Source organism: Chelonoidis abingdonii, chromosome 8 (assembly GCF_003597395.2).
Source record: "Chelonoidis abingdonii isolate Lonesome George chromosome 8, CheloAbing_2.0, whole genome shotgun sequence".
NCBI classification, from domain to species: Eukaryota; Metazoa; Chordata; order Testudines; family Testudinidae; genus Chelonoidis; species Chelonoidis abingdonii.
The window spans coordinates 50,673,793-50,693,532 of NC_133776.1; the positions used below are offsets into that span (position 1 = coordinate 50,673,793).

Genomic DNA, 19,740 nt, shown 5'->3' on the forward strand with positions numbered 1-19,740 from the left:
GCTCTTTTTTGAGTCTCAGGAGACTGCATTGTTACCTGTGCTGATGAGCTCTGCGTGGTCAGCTATGCTGATCAGAGCTCCACGCTGGCCAAACAGGAAATGAAATTCAGAAGTTCGCGGGGCTTTTCCTGTATACCTGGCCAGTGCATCCGAGTTCAGATTGTGTCCAGAGTGGTCACAGTGGTGCACTGTGGGATACTGCCCGGAGGCCAATACCGTCGATTTGCGGCCACAGTAACCTTAATCCGATATGGTAATACCAATTTTTAGCGTTACTCCTCTTGTTGGGGAGGAGTACAGAAACCAATTTAAAACGCCCTTTATATCGATATAAAGGGCCTCGTTGTGTGGACGGGTACAGCGTTAAATCGGTTTAATGCTGCTAAAATCGGTTTAAACGCTTAGTGTAGACCAGGCCAAAGATTCAGTTGGTGCCACTCAATTAATTCCCTGTGATTCAGTGAATTCTTTGACTACGTTATGCTTTTTGGTAATTGTCTGCAAATACCCTGTAAAACATGTAATTGGATTTGTTTGTATAACTCCTTATGCCAAAATATTGCTCCATGACCTTTTACCATTGAGAGAGAATATTTTTCCTCACCTTGGAAAAATCTGACTGCTGAAAGTTTTATGGCACCCTGCATTCCTTATTTTCCTGTTTTAAAAAGTAGTACTGGTTAGTGATACCTAAATATAGTAAAGGATGAGTTAAATGCACAGGTTCCAACTCTTAATAGGGTTTATAGGGCATCAGGAAGCTCATATAATACTTTCAAAAATAACTGCTGGGCCTTTCCCATTCTTAAAATTGCATCCAGATGTGGCTCTCTAAACATGGCAGTGGCTTCACATGCTGATGTCTGAGGAGTGAAGAGGATGTGTTAAATCAGATGATGGTAGTGATTTTGACTGTTGTCTCATCTGTGAAGATCATGTCATTGAACTTCATGTTGCTTTCAAGCCATTCTAGGGCTTTGTTTGTCGCAACTGTTAGTACTTAGGACCTCCTGAAGCAAAGGGCAATGTGTTAAAAGAATATTCATTGTTATAGTTTTTACATTATTATATTGTACTTCATACTTTTTCATACATTTAATTTCAGTACTTGTGCTTTATGTTATTACATTCGACATCACTGTGTCTTTCTGTAGCACCAGCTGTTCTTTTGATCAATTCAGTTAACGTTTCTGGGGGTTATGCCCACCTCAAACTTTCTCTGTGTATTCATTGATCTTAGGTGAAGCTCACAATCTTCTTCAAAATCACTTCTCTTTTTGAATATCACTTCAAGATAAAGAAAAAGAACAAAACTAGACCCAAACTTCCTTTTTATAGTACCATTTCTCTGTATTCACCATATGCATTTCCTTGGAGATCTCCTCTTATCCATTGCACAAAGGTCCAATGACAAATATCTCAAAGGACTGGAACAAGAAATTTGGATGCCCATCCCAGCAAGTGTTCCTCTGTGTAGCATCTCCTAGAGAATAGTGCTAAACTTTCAACTAATCTTGACCAAGTTACAGCTGATAAAATTCCTGATCTTTTTATGAAATTTGGTATACAGCTCTTTTTAAGTAATCTTTTAAGCAGCTTGTAAGCCAAGAGCCACCAATTAATGGTCAAGCCTTGCTACTCCCAATTGTTCCAACAGTGTTAAAAGGCTGCTTGACTCATAAGTGGGGACAAAGTCAGTTTCTTGGGCAGTACCGGCTGGCATTCCATCGTGAACTAATTGCAGCATGTCAAGATGGAGCAGTCACAGATTATCCAATGAGACATGAAGGCTCTTCAGTTCCTTAGTGAAGACAGCGTAATCATGGAATTTATGGAAACGACATCGGAAGGGTGATATTGAGGAAGGTGCCAAAGTAGTACTTCACCACAAATGTCCAAGAGATGACAGGCAGTGATTTGAAGTAAAAGTTCTCAAGATAGGAGGTACTGTAATTTGAACCACTATTCTCTGTGTTGTGTTCCACATGCTTGCTTCTGGGGCATGATGGAATGCTACAAATGTTCCACCATTTATTAACAACTAAGTTTCACCATTTTTCTTCCTAGATTTCCTCTTCTTTCAAGAGCATTGGAGATGTTGTGATGACTTTGAGATGGGACAAAAAAAGTCAAAAGAAAGCAAAGTAAAATGAAAATATAGCTGAGAGAATAGAACAAAATCAGGGCCATTGTTGGAAACCCAGTCCAGGAAATCTTGGAGTGCTGGAAGAGGAGAAAATGTATCATGAACACAGGGATTGGAAGTCTGAGGGTAAGACCTGGATATTGGCCTTAGTTCAGTCACAATGTATATTTCATGTAGTCTCGTTGCTTTAGATAATTCCTTGATGTTGATCTATTTTGAGACCAGAACATTGTTGCAGTTTCTGTTGTATACAGATTAAAACTGCCTAATACAAGTCTGTGCTTGTTGGGTGGGTTTAGTCAGGGCCCGGAACCCTCCTCACAAGTTGTAAAAGAGAAGGAAAATGTGAGCTATTTGTCTTCCTTGCTGAGTTTCCCTGTCCATCAACTAACCCATACCTTGTGCAGCAATTGTGTTGTCTTATATTTTTGTGTGCTCATTCTGTAGCATATTATGAAATTCTCCTTTCTGAATCTCTGTCAGCTGTCTAGAAACTACTGTGTATCAATAATTGTCCTTATTCACCTGTTTTTCAGGCATGGAAGTTCCTGGAATATATCAAGAACGCCATCCTCAACCTGGACAAGCTTAAACTACCGTTCTGTGTAGATGTGTTTGATTTCCTGGACACCATCACTGCCATATGAGGATGAGGTGCTCATCAGTATACTGACCAAGGAGGTGCAGAGATAAACCTGAGAAAATCAGATTCTACATGCCCATTTGGGGAAAGAGCTCAAGAAACTAAGTAGGAAGTTGAAACAATTGAGTCCAAAGTGTAGGCATGGGCTCAGGAATGGTAGCCAGGGGCGATTACGTTGCAAGAATTTGCTGTTGGGCTTCCTGCCTGCCTTATCTTGCAGTGATGGACTTACCAGGGATATCGTGGACTGAAGATTGAGTGAATAAGAACATCAGTGTCTTCAGTGGTTTCTCCTAGATGTCTGCTCTATTAGTGCCTGTGCATAGCATTCTTCATCTGTGGCTGCTGAAACTTTTCTGCCCTACGTGTATTCTCATCCCCAGTTTTTGATGATGAGCTGGAGTTCACTAGTGTAGAGCTGAATGTTATTCTTTTGGAAGTCACAAAAAAACACACAAGATCTTCAGAAACAGCACTGCTGAAGCCTACTGCAAATAGCCAAGAAAAGCCAGTGTACAGTTGGTCAATGGAAAATCTCTACTATTCGAGAACTTTGTGAGTTGAAGTGGAGCAGAAGGAAAACTATTTTCAGCCTTAAACAATGACTAGTATTTTTAATCACAGTTAAAATCAGTGAGGGTGGAACATTTTCAGCACTCCATCAAATCTTAAAAAATACCCCAAAAAACAAACAAAAAAACCTCACCCCCCCCCAACCACTGCAGCGCATGGTAATTGCTTTCCTTTCTAATTGAATAAAGTTTTTTGTTGATTGTGTTACTTTAATGGATCATTAAGATCTTATAATCTTTAAAATGGTCTTTGCAAAGACAGGTTTGAGATAAACTTGAGTTTTAACTCTTTGATAATTCCACCTCAAGTGACTATTTTTCTGTGAGATGGTGGAATGTCTGTTTAGTATCCTGTTGGTTCTTAAGGAAAGGTGGAAGTTCTTGGAATAGGCGAGAGGAGGAGAGGTGCTATATGATCTCAAAAGCATGAGATTCTGAAGCTGTTCAGTGGGAGGAAGTGCTCAGCACCTGATAATTTGTTAGAGGAGATATGGAAAAGCTTGCCATCCTTTTGCTACTACCCACAGTTCTAGTGATCATAGTGCTACTTGGGTCAAGTATTGTGCGTGAACTCTTGTGATGGCAGTCAGACCTTGGCACAGATAAGATTGTATTCTTGAAATCCCTCTAAAGTTAAAGAAATACATAGATACATAAGTGAATGAATCAGATGCTTTTACTGAATGTAACCTTTTCAAGCAGTGTTGTAACAGGTAAACTCCAATACCTATAATCAGCTTCCAAGGAGAGTAGAGTTTCACGTTGTTTGAATTGGATCTCTTTATTGGCTTCATTCATTTCTATAAACCTATGCCCCCAAAACATGTTCACCTTTGCTGTAATGTTCTTTGACAGTCCCATGTTTTTGCCTCTTGACCCATCACAGTTCACTTTGCTGGCCCAAGATTTGTACTGTTGGTCTCCACAAAAACAAATTCTGCTAGTCTTATGGAGAAACTGAGGGAGAGTTTGACAATTTCATTCTCTTCATTGGTCTGACAGTCTTAATGCTCTTATCTATCTGTGGCCCATCAGCAGTAGGTCTCCTGCATACAAGGCCTATCCTTTGAATATTAATATTCATATTGTCTGATCCTTCTCGACTTGAGGGTACTAAATTGTTTTTCTCTGAAAAATGATTATTTAAAAATGATATTATAGGATACCATGTTCATTATTTTTTTCATTTATTCTCTACCATCTCTGGAACTCTAAATCTTACCTGAACAGCAAACTCACCCTGGACTTCTGCATTACAACTGAAGCCTGATGGGGTTGTACCAGTGTAAATGAGGGCATAATCTAGTCACTGAAATATTTATTATTGATGATACATGAGAGAGAGAGAGAGAATCCAACTCCTCTTTCAGATGCCAGGTTGAATTTGCTGTGCTGGCTGTTCGAGAGGGATAGGGGGAATCTCTTATGTGTAAGCTGAGCAAACTTGGAATGGAAATTGTTGAGAAATGTGGAACCTCACATTAACTCTTTAAGTTACTTTTCTGAGTGGAACTGCAGTTTAAACCTTTCAGAACACTAGGCAAATTATTGTATGATATAGCGGAGAGTATCTTCCATCTGTCCACTGGAAGAGTGGAAGACACATCTTCCACTGTCCCCATGTGTCCTTGCACCCACCTGTCCACATGTCCCTCCACCTCCACTCAGACATCCACTTCCCCTGTCCCTATGTGGCTCTGTACCTGCTCCCCATCCGCATGTGTCTCAGTCCCCCACCCAGCCACTCCCTGTCCCTAACTGTCCCTGTACCTCCTCCCCCTGTGTCTCTGTGCTCCCACTCAGCCCCCCTGTGTCCCTGTATCTCCTCCCCCTTTCCCCATGTGTCTGTGCCCCCACTTAGCCATTCTCTGTCCCTATGTAGCTCTGCACCTCCTTCCTCCCCCCCGCCCCCCGTGGCCCTGCCCCTTCACTCCCATTCAGCCCCAGCCCATTTGACTCCCCAGCACCTCTTGCTAGCTGTCTCCCCATCACCTCTCTCTCCTGACCTGGCCTGACAGGCACTGCAAAGAAAGCAGGATCTTTCTTTTCCCTCGCTGGGTGGGAGCTGCTGCTTTGTTCTATTGACACAGCGCCCTCTGGTGAGTAAAAGATGGAACTGCAGAAGTTATTTTCTGCTGGGGGTGGCTGCTGTTCTTCTACCACAGCGCCCTCTGGTGGGGAAAAGGCAGAACTGCAGCATGTTTCAGCAGAAGCTTTTTTGCGCAAAAAATTAAAAATATGCATGGCTTATTAATTATGCACGTGCACAGTAGTGCAGAATTCCCACAGGAGTAGAGATTTTACTACTGAAAGGGAGAAATAGATAAAACTAGACTCACTGATCAGGGAATTCAGTAGAATAATATTGCTGTTTGTATTTGGCATTGAGATTCCCCTCTCCTCCAACTTCTTCTGAGAAATAAAAATGCTGCATGGCATTTCTGATTAGTGAGACATTTATGTTTCAAAAGATACAGTAGGTGACTTGGAGAAATGTATATGAAGTGTAGGGAAATTTGCTATAGAACACGGCACTCAACATCACTAGATAATTAAGTATAAAAATGTCTTGAGCTTAGAATGTAGTTTTAATCTTAGTGCCACTGAGTGAACTGCGTGAGACGACAACATATATGCATATGTGTTCCTTCTAAATTCAGAACATCTCAGTGTCTCAAACAAGGAATTTGGAGCAGCTTGAGGAGCATGTGGTGGAATCTGCAGAGATTTTACCTGTCCCCACTTTACAGCAGAGTATTAAATAATTAACCAATAAAGATAACTACTTGGACCAAACTTTAAATAAACTAATTGAATAGCTGTCAGGCCTTGTAGGCTTATTAGATAGAGGAGGTATGTGCCTTATTTTTGTATGGTATGGTGTTTTAAGAGTTCCCTCTATTCAGACTGCAAGAAAAGCCTAAACTCTCAAGGAATTGGGCTATGCTCATGGGCTGGTGGGTGGGTATCAATTTTTTAAAATGTTTCAGTTTATAGGCAGTCTAGGACCCTGCTCCTGCAGATGTGCACTGTACTTTAAACACATGCATAGTCCCATTGAAGTCACAATACAATATAATAGTCAATATTTAAGTGTATTGTTCCATAAACAGGCAGGGAATTAAAAATAAAAAGATTTGAATTAATAGATATCTAGAAAATTGAGTTAAACTGAAAATCAATAAGAAATAGGCAGATGTAAAATTGACTAAGCAGGGGAACAATAACAGCCTGTTTAGAAGAGATCTCTCTGGATAGTTGTCTGATTGCACCTCTTCCTGAATATCTGAAGTGTGGGGTGCTGCAGGGTGCCATTTGGTCACTTTTTTGTTCAACGTGTATATGGGGTTGTTGGGAGGACTAGTAAAGAGCCATGAAGTGTGGTATTTTCAACATGGTGATTATACCCAACTTGGCTGATACAGTTCAGCTCCTCAGCCAGTGTCTAGCTGAGATTAGGGCATGCATGTGTGTGAACTGGCAGAGGCTCAACTCAAACGAGAGGGGAGAGGTGGATGGGTGAAATAGCTGTGGGAGATGGTAGCAGTAATATCAGTCCCTTTGACTGAGGTAGTGCATCTGCCATTAGTCACTAGAGTTTGGAATTTAGGGGTGATTCTAGACCCCCTGCTACTGTCTGACCATCATGTTACAGCAAAAGCCTAGTCAGCTTCGTACCAGCTGCATCAGGAGAGGAGGCAGCGACCTTTCCTTTTGCATGTGGGCATTGCCTCTGTTATCCATATCTTTGTCACCTCAAGATTAGACTGTTGCAATGTACTGCACATGGAGCTATTCTTTAAAACCATTCAGGGACTAAAGCTGGAGCAGATAGAGGTGGCTAACTTACTGAATGGGGCATCTCATAGGGAACGCATGACCCCAGCAATCTGGGTTTGACACTGGCTGCCAGTTGGTCTCTGAGTAGAGTTTAAAATATTCGCTAAGAGCTGTAAAGTTCTAACTGGCCTGGGATCACCTCTCACCCTGTGCCAAGCTGTCATGGCTGTGGTCAGCAGAGGCACTCGAGCTGAATCTCCCTTGTCATAAAAGAGAAGGAGCAGCTGGCAGGCTGCTCTCTGTGAGGGCTCTGAGATCCTGGAATTTGCTTGCCTTCTTGTTCAAAATGGCCTGAATTTGGTGACCTGGCATGCTGCAAAAGACATCTGTTTGAAAGGGTTTTGGGTAAAGGCTCTGAATATGGCCTGGGAAGGAGTTACTGTAGGTGGCTGGCTGAACTGATTATTTGATGCTGCTGAGATGTAATTGTGTAATTAATGGTGTGTTAGTACGGGGGTTCTTACAACAAATTTTTTGGTGGCCTCAGTGTTCAGCCACAAACTTTTCCTAAAATACTTAATTAACTTTAGGAGAAACAAATAAATATGCACATATACATGTCCAAATCATTGAAATTTTTTATGTAGGGTTTTTTCAGACTCAGTAATAAAAATAATGTACGGTGTCTGTATTCTTTACTGGACCTAAATAGAAGAGAAACACAAACAAGGTGCTTTGCTTGTTTTTCTGTTTCTGTTGTTGTTTCTTTTGCTTTTTTGATATATATATATATATTTATTTTAATTTGCTAGCTAGTAAGTCTGCTGCTGTGATATTTGTATGTTTGTTAATATCACTTTTCAGAAGACTTACTCAGCTTTGGAAAGCCCTGGGACAAATTAAACCCTGGACGGGGAGATGGACAGGGAGGCTGCAGGGCCCAGGGACTATGGCGTGAATGGAGAGCCTGGGCCCAGAGCCCAAAGACCCACGGCCGGCCCCACCAGCCACCCACGGAAAGTGGGGAATTCACCAGTGTGTGTGTATCTGGAGGGGGTCAGGGCCCAACCCCTGCTGGTGGCCCTGGGGAGGCGATCACTGCTCCCCTCCCCTCCTCAGTCACAACCCAGGAGGATGTGGCCCCAAGAAAAGCCCCTGGTGACAGCATTTGAGAAACACTGTGTTAGAGTGTCTAGAACCCTGGGTAGGTATCTTTTTAGTTATTATGTAAATGAAAATAAATTAGGGGATCCTTGCTTGGTGCAGTGGTGTGGCCAAATAAAAGAAAATGGCTAGAACTACCTTGTAATGGTTATCTCAGGCTGCTGTGGGCAACCAATGCAAATTAGAGCAGCCTAATGGCTGCTATAACTCAGGCTGGAAGACTGGACTGGCACAAAGTGGCTTGCAGGGTTTTTCAGAGATTTGGGTGTGAGTGTTAGTATTTCAGAGGAGTGTTTCAATTGGATCTCATAATGCATGGGGGAAATCCTTTGTTGAAAGCTGAGGTGGGCCAGTTGTATATAGGGAATGCTAAAATTGTTTATTTTCTATCTTGTATTGAAGATTTATGCAGTCTTAAGGGTTCAAGATATGTTGTCGGTGTTTTAATATCTAAGCTCAAATTCCTGGAAGCTAAAGTGTCGTCATGATTTATTATGTTTTATCTCGTATGGGGAAAACCCAGGAGAAGTGGTGAATGGTTAGGGTGGTTTTGATTTTTAAGATTTTATTTGTTTATTTGCCTTTTTCTATAGATTTTAAGAGTTTATTTGCCTTTTTCTATTCTTTTCTGTAGCCATAAATGGAAGTTTATAAAGTAAGCCCATTAAAATTTTAAATTTTGAATGATGTAAAAAAGCAGATACCAAACAGAAAAGTCTAGTAAAAGTTTAGTGTATTTTATTTTTGTAGCTCACCAATACAGTTTAAATTCTAAGAGAATGTGCCATCCTCTGTGTAATTAGGGAATCAGAATTTCCCCCCTTTTTTCTTCTATTGACTGTGATGCTATGGAAATGAAGTACTAATATAGTCTTTGTAAAAGAAAAAAGGCATGAATTGAACATGGGGCTACCGGAATAGAAACAGGAATTAGAATAACTTGTTAATCTTAAGGTATGTCTACACTTGGAGCCAGGGGTGTGATTCCCAATTTAAATAGCAATATTTGCACTAGTGCTCATTGAGCTAGTGGGCTAAAAATAATAGTGCAGCTGTGGTATCATGGGCTGGCTACCTCGAATATGTACCTGTGGGCATGTGTTTGGGATGGCTAGCCAGTGCCACTGCTTGCCACTGTCTATGCTACCGAGTATACTACCACTTTTAGCGCACTAACTTGAAAGCAAGCATGGGAATGTCTGCATGAGCTGGGAATCACACCCCCAGCTCCAAGTGTAGACATAAACTTACAGAATGGCTGGTGAACTAGAGCACCTCCCAGGCTGATCTAATTTATGTAGAGGAGCAGACTGGCACTGAGATGGCTGCCTCTTTGGGAGCTCTAAGCTACCTTTGTATAAACTGCAGCCTACACAAGTTTTGTTGAGCTTTGTCCAAAGTCATGTTCTGATTGGCTAGTTCTGCCTGTTGACGATATCTTAGCTGTGCACAGCTGTGGCATGATCATTGAAATAAACACCCAGTCCCTGGCCTTATGTTACATACATGGGCTGAAATATTAATAGGAGGCAAAATTAATAAGCAGTCTTTGTGTGATGATGGGGGGAGGAGTTAAGAGTAATTATGGGGAGAATAGAGGAGCTGAAGGAGTTAAGTGTCAGTTGTTTACTGTCCACTCTTTCATCAGCTGTTTATGGCCTGTTTAGCTACTTTTAAACTTAATTTCTGGTCTAAAAACTAAATTGGCAGCTATCCTATAATACTACATTTGGACTATTTATTTCTATTAAGGCAACACCTAGAGACCTCAGTTGAGGATCAGGACTGCATTGTGTTAAGCACTGTACGTAACAAAAGAACAGTCCGTGCCTCAAAGAGCTTAGAGTCCAAGTACAACATAGAATCATAGAACTGGAAGGGAGAGCAGGACCAAGTATTATCTAGACCATCCCTGACAGGTGTTTGTCCAACCTGCTCTTAAAAATCCCCAATGATGGAGATTCTATGCCCTCCCTAGGCAATTTATTCCAGTGCTTAATCACCCTGACAGTTAAGAAGTTTTTTTCTAATGTCCAGCCTAAACCTCCCTTGCTGCAATTTAAGGCCATTGCTTCTTGTCCTATCCTCAGAGTTTAAGAAAAACATTTTTATTCCGTCCTCCTTGTAACAACCTTTTATGTACTTGAAAACTGTTATCATGTCCCCTTCTCAGTCTTCTCCAGACTAAACAAACCCAATTTTTTCAATCTTCCCTCATAGGTCATGTTTTCTAGGCCTTTAATCATTTCCCCCCTTCTTCTCTGGACTTTCTCCAATTTGTCCACATCTTTCCTGAAATGTGATGCCCAGAACTGGACACAGTACTCCAGTTGAGGCCTGATCAGCGCGGAGTAGAGCGGAAGAATTGCTTCTTGTGTCTTGCTTACAATACTCCGGCTAATACATCCCAGAACGATGTTTGCTTTTTTTTGTTACACTGTTGACTCATATTTAGCTTGTGATCTCCTATGACATCCAGATCCTTTTCCACAGTAATCATTTCTAGGCCATCATTTCCCATTTTGTATGTGTGCAACTGATTGTTCCTTCCTAAGTGGAGTACTTTGCATTTGTCCTTATCGAATTTCATCCTATTTACTTTAGACCATTTCTCCAGTTTGTCCAGATCATTTTTAATTTTAATCCCCTATCCTTCAAAGCACTTGCAATCCTTCCCAGCTTGGTATTGTCTGCAATCTTTATAAGTGTACTCTCTATGCCATTATCTAAATCACTGATGAAGATATTGAAGAGAACCAGACCCAGAACCAATCCTTGCGGCACCCCACTCATAAGGCCCTTCCAGCCCAGCATGACTGTGAAATAGTAGTTGCATATCTAGTGTTATGTATAAAAGATTCCAAATAGTCTGCAGCTGAAAGTGCAGTTTGCTTTCTGGGGGCAGTGAGAAGAGTCTAAATACATCTGGGAACTGTGGGTGTGCGTTTTTTTGTGTGTGTGGAAGTGGAGTTGAAAATAAACACTTTTCCCTCCAGTGTGATGAATATATTTCTTAACTTTACTCCTCCTTTCTCTACTGTGCACCCTTTTTACCCTTTTAACTGGAACTACTTTTTATGCCGGAAGGATACATTGCATAAATGGCCACAAACTTGTAAAATGTATAATGAGCCACTCTGACAGAAATGAGCCAAGGCAGGGTATGCATTAAATGTTGTAGGTGTACTTCCCTCGGGTACATTTGGCCTTTGACTCTGCTACAATAGATTGCTAATGCACACACTGATGCCTTATTGGCATTCTGTGAAGAGTTAGAGACAGCTCATCTCATTAAGTTTATTTTTGTGTGAAGATATAAAGAGTAACACTGGTAAAACTGGGATCAGTCAATTTTAAGTTTTACTTCTAAATAATGAATTGATTTTAATGAAAATTAGGGGAAAATGGTGTGAAGGGTGTGATGGAGTTCACGGGGTGCAACCTGGATTGTGGGACCGTTGACCCCTCTGTCCCACCAACCTGGGTTCCCTCTCACACTGTGATGCTGTTGGCAAGCTATAAACCTCTGGCAGGTAGTGCACTTACACAGACATCCACAGGCAGAGACACAAGCAACTGAATTACATGAATGCTTCTCCCAGCCACTCATGAACCACCAATATAGAAGCTTCAGCCAATTCCCCCCAGCTTTGCATCCCAGAACCATACCGTGTTACCCTGATCAGAAGCCTAAACAGTCTTAAATTCATTACCCAGTCCGCCCGCTCCCCTCACACCCGATGTGGAAAGGAGACAAACTAGCCTTTGTAAACTGCTGAGATTTCCCAAAGACTTTACCTAAAACAGTGTGTTTTGGTTGAAGTATAAAACAGTTTTATTAAGTACAGAAAGATTTTAAGTGATTATAAGTAGCAAGTGTAGAGATCAAAGTTGGTTACCTAAGAAATAAAAGTAAATTGGCAATCTGAGTTTTATAAACTAAGTAGGATTTGAATCAAGCAATGTCTCACCCTGATAGATGGTACAAACAGGTCACATATCTTCAATACACAGGATGGGACTCTTTTCCAGCCAGGGACCACCCTCCCTATTTCAAAGTCTTTGTCCTGTAGCAGGGCTTCTTCATCTCAGTGGGTCCCACGCTTCCTTCTAGTGGTGGGTCAGGATCCCGTCTCGTCTCTCAGAATTCCCCCTCCCCACTTATGTTTATAGTGGGTGGGGAAATTCTGTCCCCAAGTGGTCTTCCTGTTTCTGGGCCTGCTAGGCCCTCACTGTTTCCCTGGGGCTTCTGGCCTCATCGGTGGACATCCAGTGAGAGGAAAAGAGGGTGTGGGGGGGCTCTGGGCCCCAACCCAGGGACCCTACAAGTAACAGCCTCACACTGCCAGTTCCCAGGAAAGCTGCTAGCTTCCCTGGGTTATTTCCCTATGCCTCTTGGCTTATTGTCCCCACTTTGCTTGGACGGGGTTCCGCCCGACCCTCCTGCTGCGGGAGGGGGAGCCCTGGGTCTCTGGCGGGGTCCTTTTCTTCAGGTCTTTGGAAGGGTCCTTAGCTCCAGTTTAGGCTAGGGTTTCTGCCCAATCTCTATACCTGTGGGGTTCTCCCCTGGTCCTTGTCAGCTTCCGCACCACTCAGCTGTCCAACACCTCGTCTTCACTATCACAATGCCTGTTGCCCCCGTTGACTGGCTGAGGAGAAGACTTTTAACCCATTCTGGCAAGTTCTTAATTGGCTCCATGGTTCCTAATTAACCTGGAGTAACGCCTGCTCAATTACCGGGGAAAAGGGACCTGCTTATCCTGAGGCTAATACCTTCCTTCCTGCACTCTCTTGTAGCAGTCTGGCCTGACCCTGGCACAGTCCTCTATATGTTTCTTCCAGGTGTTGAGATGAGGGAGTGAGACCAAGTCATGATATCACTGACCCTCTTTTATAGTGTCTTCCAGCTTGCTGGAAAGATCTATGCTTGTGATATGGGGATATACCCCCACTGGTCAGGCATTCTCCGTTTTGTCTCTAAGATGGTCGTTGGGAGAGTGGATTTCCTTCAAAGGGCCATCAGCCTATCTGGCTACTCCATTGTTGTACCTGAAAGACTGCATGTGGGTGTTCCTAACCTCACAACATATTTCAGTAACACACATATAGCAAAACTTCATAACCTCACTTACAATGCTAACACACATACTCCAACAGGATATTAATGTTCAACAGATCAAGACTTTTTAAATGATACCTCACAAGGCATAGTTTGTATGAAACATTTCATAATTATATGACAGTGGTAAATGTGGGGGTTCCAGGGTGCTGCTTTGAGATCCAGAGTGTCATGGCATTATTTTGATCTGTGAGATCAGATCTCTGAGCACTGAAGGATTACTGTCAAGTTAAATCATAATATAGATTTTTTTTATAATGTCCTTGCCTGTGTTGAAATAATAAGTGTAGAATTAAAATAAGTTTGAATGTTTTTCTAAAAACCATGCTGTAGAAATTAGTGTGGGGATGTTCTTTGGCTTGTGCTGGAGGTCAGTCTAGATGATCACAATGGTTTCTTTTGGTGTTAGAAATGAGAATCTATCGAAGTTTAAAATTGCATTCTAGAATTTTTCCATGTGTATGCATTGGCTTCAGCTGGATGAGATACAGGGGCTAAGAAAAATTAGCTTTTTGTGTTTGTCCTTTTCGCCATCTGTGTTTTAATAGAGAACTCCTTCTTTCACTCCTTCAAAAAAAATCTTGGTTATATTAACAGAATCGTAGAAGATTAGGGTTGGAAGAGACCTCAGGATGTCATCTAGTCCAACACCAACTAAATCATTCCAGCCAGGGCTTTGTCAAGCTGGGTCTTAAAAACCTCTAAGGATGGAGATTCCACCTCCTCCCTAGGTAACCCATTCCAGTGCTTCACCACCCTCCTAGTGAAATAATGTTTTCTAATATCCAACCTAGCCCTCCCCCACTGCAACTTGAAACCATTACTCCTTGTTCTGTCATCTGTCACTACTGAACTACATGCTCTTTAGAGCTCCCTTTCAGGTAGTTGAAGGCTGCTATCAAATCTACCCAGCCTCCCTTTTCTTTTGCAGACTAAACAAGCCCAGTTCCCCAGCCTCTCCTCATAAGTCATGTGCCCCAATCCCCTAATCGTTGCCCTCCGCTGGACTCTCTTCAATTTGTCCACATCATAGGATATCAGGGTTGGAAGGGACCTCAGGAGGTCATCTAGTCCAGCCCGCTACTTAAAGCAGGACCGATTCCCAGACAGATTTTTGCCCTAGGTCCCTAAATGGCCCCCTCAAGGATTGTACTCACAACCCTGGGTTTAGCAGGCCAATGCTCAAACCACTGAGCTATCCGTCCTGCCCCCCAAAAAGCTGGCAGGGCCCACATGCTGTGATATCGCTGTTGAAGCGATGCCTTGACTCGGATATGAACCAAGGTTGCTGCATCCTTTCTGTAGTGGGGACCCCAAATTTGGACGCATACTCCAGATGTGGCCTTACCAGTGCCGAATAGAGGGGAATAATCACTTCCCTCGATCTGCTGGCAGTGCTCCTGCTAATGCAGCCCAATATGCCATTAGCCTTCTTGGCAACAAGGGAACCCTGCTGACTCATATCCAGCTTCTCATTCACTGTAATCCCTAGATAATTTCTGCAGAACTGCTGCTTAGCCAGTTGGTCCCCAGCCTATAGAGGTGCGTGGGATTCTTCTGTCCTAAGTGCAGGGCTCTGCATTTGTCCTTGTTGAACCTCATCAGATTTCTTTTGGCCCAATCCTCCAATTTGTCTAGGTCACTCTGGACCCTATTCTTACCCTCCAGTATATCTACCACTCCCCTCAGTTTAGTGTCATCTGCAAACTTCCTGAGGATGCAATCCATCCCATCATCCAGATTATTAATAAAGATGTTGAACAAAACCAGCCGCAGGATTGTCCCCTGGGGCACTTAGCTTGATACCACTGCCAGCTACACATCGAGCTGTTGATCACTACCCATTGAGACCGACACTCTAGCCAGCTTTTGTCATTCATCCAATCCATATCTTTTAAACTTGCTGGCAAGAATACTTAGGTAATAAGGTAATAATTGGAGATATACCAATCTCCTAGAACTGGAAGGGACATTGAAAGGTCATCAAGTCCAGCCCCCTGCCTTCACTAGCAGGACCAATTTTTGCCACAGATCTCTAAGTGGCCCCCTCAAGCATTGAACTCACAACCCTGGGTTTAGTGTGGGAGACCGTATCAGAAGCTTTGCTACAGTCAAGATATATCATGTCCACTGCTTTCCCCATATCCACAGAGCCAGTTATCTCATCATAGAAGGCAATCAGGTTGATCAGGCATGACTTGCTCTTCGTGAATCCATGTTGACTGTTCCTGATCACTTTCCTCTCCTCCAAGTGCTTCAAATGGTTTCCTCGAGGACCTGCTCTATGATTTTTCCAGGGACTGAGGTGAGGCTGACTGATCTGTAGTTCCCTGGATGATTCTTCCCCTTTTTAAAGATGGCACTATATTTGCAATCGTCTGGGACCTCCCCCATTCGCTACAAGTTTTCAGAAATAATAGCCAGGGCTCTGCAACCTCATCAGCTAATTCCCTCAGCACCCTTGGATGCATTAGATCTGGACCCATGGACTTGTGTATGTCCAGCTTTTCTAAATAGTCCTTAACCTGTTCTTTCATCCCTGAGGGCTGCTCACCTCCTCCCCATATTGTTGCCCAGGACAGCAGTGTGGGAGCTGACCTTATCTGTGAAGACAGAGGCAAAAAAAGCATTGAATATTTCAGCTTTTTCTACATTATCTGTCACTAGGTTGTATTGCTTCATGAAATAAAACAGTAAAACATACGTTAGCAGAACTTACAGCATAGTGCATGATTGTTTTTTCGAGTTGTCCCTGTAGGTTCACCACTTCAGGTGCACCTGCATCTTTGATTGGAGATTTCTGGTATCAGTGCCCACTTGACCCACACATGTACCCCACTCATCTTCATGCCCTGCGGCAAGAATATGGGGGGCTGCTCAGGCATTTTTGTGTGGATATTCTTCACATCACCCCTCAACGTAAAATAGTGTTGCCTATTATTGAAGCACTTTTGTCTCTAGACCATAATTTGTGGCAGACCCCTGACACTCTTGTACCTACTTGTAAATGGACAGACAAAATATACATATCAGCCAAAAGGCTGGAATATTTCTTACCCCACATCCAGCTCTGTTGTAGTGCTTGCAGTCAACAAGAGAAGCAGCAAGACATACTCAAGATCCATGCTTTCGGATGGGGAGGCAAAACACTTAGACCTCCTTGGCAGGAAGAGCTATTCCTCTGCTGCTCTTGAATTTTAAGTAACAAATTTATCAGGCTCTGATGACAAAACATGATTTCAGTAACTGCAAAATTTACTCATTTTATTGATGATTTTCCACAGTACCAAGCCCTCTTTTCTGTAGGCTAACTAATCACCAGAGCTTCCTTACAGGCTGTTCTCAGTGGTGCTGTGGCTGTGCAATGAGCATCTTACCTCCAGTCTTTTGGCCTCGCGAGAGAAGTACAAATAGAAGCCTTTCCCTTTTGAAAGGCTGCAGCTGTTCAATGGTGACAGTGACAGCTCACTGTGCGCCCTCAAGGGCAACCCTTAGGTTGCTCAGGATTTATGGACCTGGAACAAAGAAGTTTCTTAGTAAATCCCAGACAGCACAAAGATGCTGGCCATTCCAGTACCATCTGGATCACACCTATTTCAGCCTTGCAGAACCTCCCAAAAAGAGATCCAGGTCTCAAAAGAGAGGTCATGCCCAACAGAGACCCGTACCTGGCCTTCAAATGACCATTTTGACAGTCTGTTTGGCCTCAAAAAATTCCCTCTCATGAGTCTGCTGCATGTACTCCTCCTTTACCCTTCCTTCTGGGATCGCCTATCTTGATTTCTATCTGTTCGTTAGCTTATTACCACAAACAAGTAGATTTTAGAGGTGGTCACTACTGGATACTCTATATACTTTCAATCTATCACTCGTCGTCCTTCCCTTTTCAGGGATCCCTCTCACAGGGATTTTTTTTTAAGTAAATGGTTCAATCCTTTCTGCATCTGGGGATGACAGAGCCAGTTCCGTCAGAATTTGAAGAAAGAGGGTTTTATTTCATATTACTTTTTGGTTCCCAAATTTGGTTTGGTGGTTGGCAGCTGATTCTAGATCTCAGGAACCTGAACACCATGCACAACATTTTTATGATGGTGACACTGGCTGCCATAATCCCATCCCTAAATGGGAGAATTGGTTACTGAGCTCAACCTCTAAGATGTGTATTTTCATGTCACCATACTTCCCTCCTACAAGCAATTTCTGTGCTTTCTCGTCTGCTCAGAACACTGACAATACTGTGTCCTCCCCTTTGGGCTTTCCACGGCCCCATGAGTTTTTATGAAGGTCCTCTCCGTAGTTGGAGCTTACCTGCATCGAGACAGTATTGCAGTCTTCTTGACTGAATGATTAGCTTCTCAAGGGACGTTTTGTAACGGGTTCAATCGGCAATCAACCATCAATCGGCAACCTTGTTCCAATCTTTGGGACTTCATATGAACCTGAAAAAGTCCACTTGAACACCCATTCAAAGGATAGAGTTCATTGGAACTATGCTGGACTCCTGGACTGCCAGAACCTACCTACCAGAAGACAAGTTTTCTGCCATATCTAGTCTATCACCATCCTACAGCTGAGTCCCCTGACATCAGGAATAACTTGCTTCCAAATTGTAGGTCATTTGTCAGCTTTGACATTTGTGATACAATACGTGAGAGTACATCTCCAATGTCTTCCGGCTTGGCTCAAATTCTATATACACTGAACACACACAGCCTGGCCTAATGAGTTTTCGTACGTCCATGGGTGCTCGAGTACCTCACATGGTGGGAAGACCCTTGAAGATCTGTGTGGGAGCACCATTCTCATGGCTGCCAACCGTCTCAATCATTACAATGGATGCCTCCCTCTTAGGCTGGGGAATTACAAAGCTCCACAGCACATGGCAAATGGTCTCCACAAGAAATGGTGCTTCACGTCAGCATTTTAGATCTAAGAGCAGTTTGTTTGCATGTCAGCATTTTTTCATGTGAGAATTAATGATAGAAGAGTGGTAATGTACTGTATAAATCAACAAGGGGAAGCAGGATCTTAGTCCTTATTCACAGAATTGCTAAAATTATAGAATCGGTGCATGGCGCACCACATAGATTTCTGTGATTTACCTATCAGGCCTCCAGAACATGACGACAGATGCCCCGAGCAGAAACTTCTATCAGGATTATGAGTGGGAGCTCAATTACCTGATCTCCCACAGGATTCTGAAAGCCTAGGGCCTCCCCTTAACAGACCTCCCTGCAACCCTGACCAATAACAAATCTTCTACTCGAAAGGGGATGTGGCCACAACTTTTTATGAAAGGGACAAAAAGTCCTGTGGCACCTTATAGACCAGGGGTCGGCAACCTTTCAGAAGTGGTGTGCCGAGTCTTCATTTATTCGCGCTAATTTAAGGTTTTGCATGCCAGTAATACATTTTAACGTTTATAGAAGGTCTCTTTCTATAAGTCTATAATATATAACTAAACTATTGTTGTATGTAAAGTAAATAAGGTTTTTAAAAATGTTTAAGAAACTTCATTTAAAATTAAATTAAAATGCAGAGGCGTCGGACTGGTGGCCAGGACCAGGGCATTGAGAGTGCCACTGAAAATCAGCTCGCGTGTCGAAGGCGGCATGCATGCCATAGGTTGCCTACCCCTGTTATAGACTAACAGACGTATTGGAGCATAAGCTTTTGTGGATGAATACTCACTTTGTCAGATGCATTCACCCACGAAAGCTTATGCTCCAATACGCCTGTTAGTCTATAAGGTGCCACAGGACTCTCTGTCGCTTTTTACAGATTCAGACTAACACGGCTACCTCCTGATACTTAACTTTTTATGAGATACCCTTCTAGTTTCCTGGCCCTATATTCTCTTCTGTGCCTACCCACCAACTCTTGTAATCCTCAGGACATTAATCAGACAGAAGCAGGAGGAAGCAAGGGTCATCTTAATAGCCCCATCTTGGCACAGACAAATATGGTACTCAGATTTATCCCACCTTTCTGTACTGATACCTTGACACTTCCTGCTCAGATCAGACCCCCGACATACAACTCGAGCACCATGAGCCACCCCAACCTTATGTCTCTGGACCTCATAGTAGCCTGGCTCCTCAATTCTCTAATTTAGAATTACACTGCTCTGTTGAGATCCAGTCTATACTTTTGAATAGTTGGAAGCCTTTCACATGTAAGACTTACCTGTGGAAGTGGAAACATTTCCTTTTCTAGTGTTCTCGTCACTCCATATTCACTTCTGAAAATCCTCTCTCAAGGATCCTTTATTACCTGCTGGAATTAAAAATATAAGGTCTATCTATGAGCTCTTTCA

At 42.7% G+C, this 19,740-nt stretch overlaps 1 protein-coding gene and 2 long non-coding RNA genes across 10 annotated transcripts in view; 2 read left to right on the forward strand and 1 right to left on the reverse strand.

Annotated features, from left to right (window-relative positions):
• The window catches only part of ARMC8 (armadillo repeat containing 8), a 213,783-nt gene that overhangs the window by 46,684 nt on the left and 147,359 nt on the right, over positions 1-19,740 (forward strand). The gene's annotated exons all lie outside the window — the stretch shown is intronic.
• The window catches only part of LOC116815348 (uncharacterized), a 73,060-nt gene that overhangs the window by 42,707 nt on the left and 10,613 nt on the right, over positions 1-19,740 (reverse strand). For both annotated transcript variants that reach the window (XR_004371468.2, XR_012656388.1), the window contains exon 2: positions 19,611-19,697. This is a non-coding gene — a long non-coding RNA (uncharacterized LOC116815348). The remainder of the gene's footprint in view (positions 1-19,610; positions 19,698-19,740) is intronic.
• Positions 1,084-3,575, forward strand: LOC116815347 (uncharacterized). Its single transcript, XR_004371467.2, has 3 exons — positions 1,084-1,944; positions 2,068-2,272; positions 2,683-3,575. It is a non-coding gene; the product is annotated as an uncharacterized LOC116815347 (long non-coding RNA).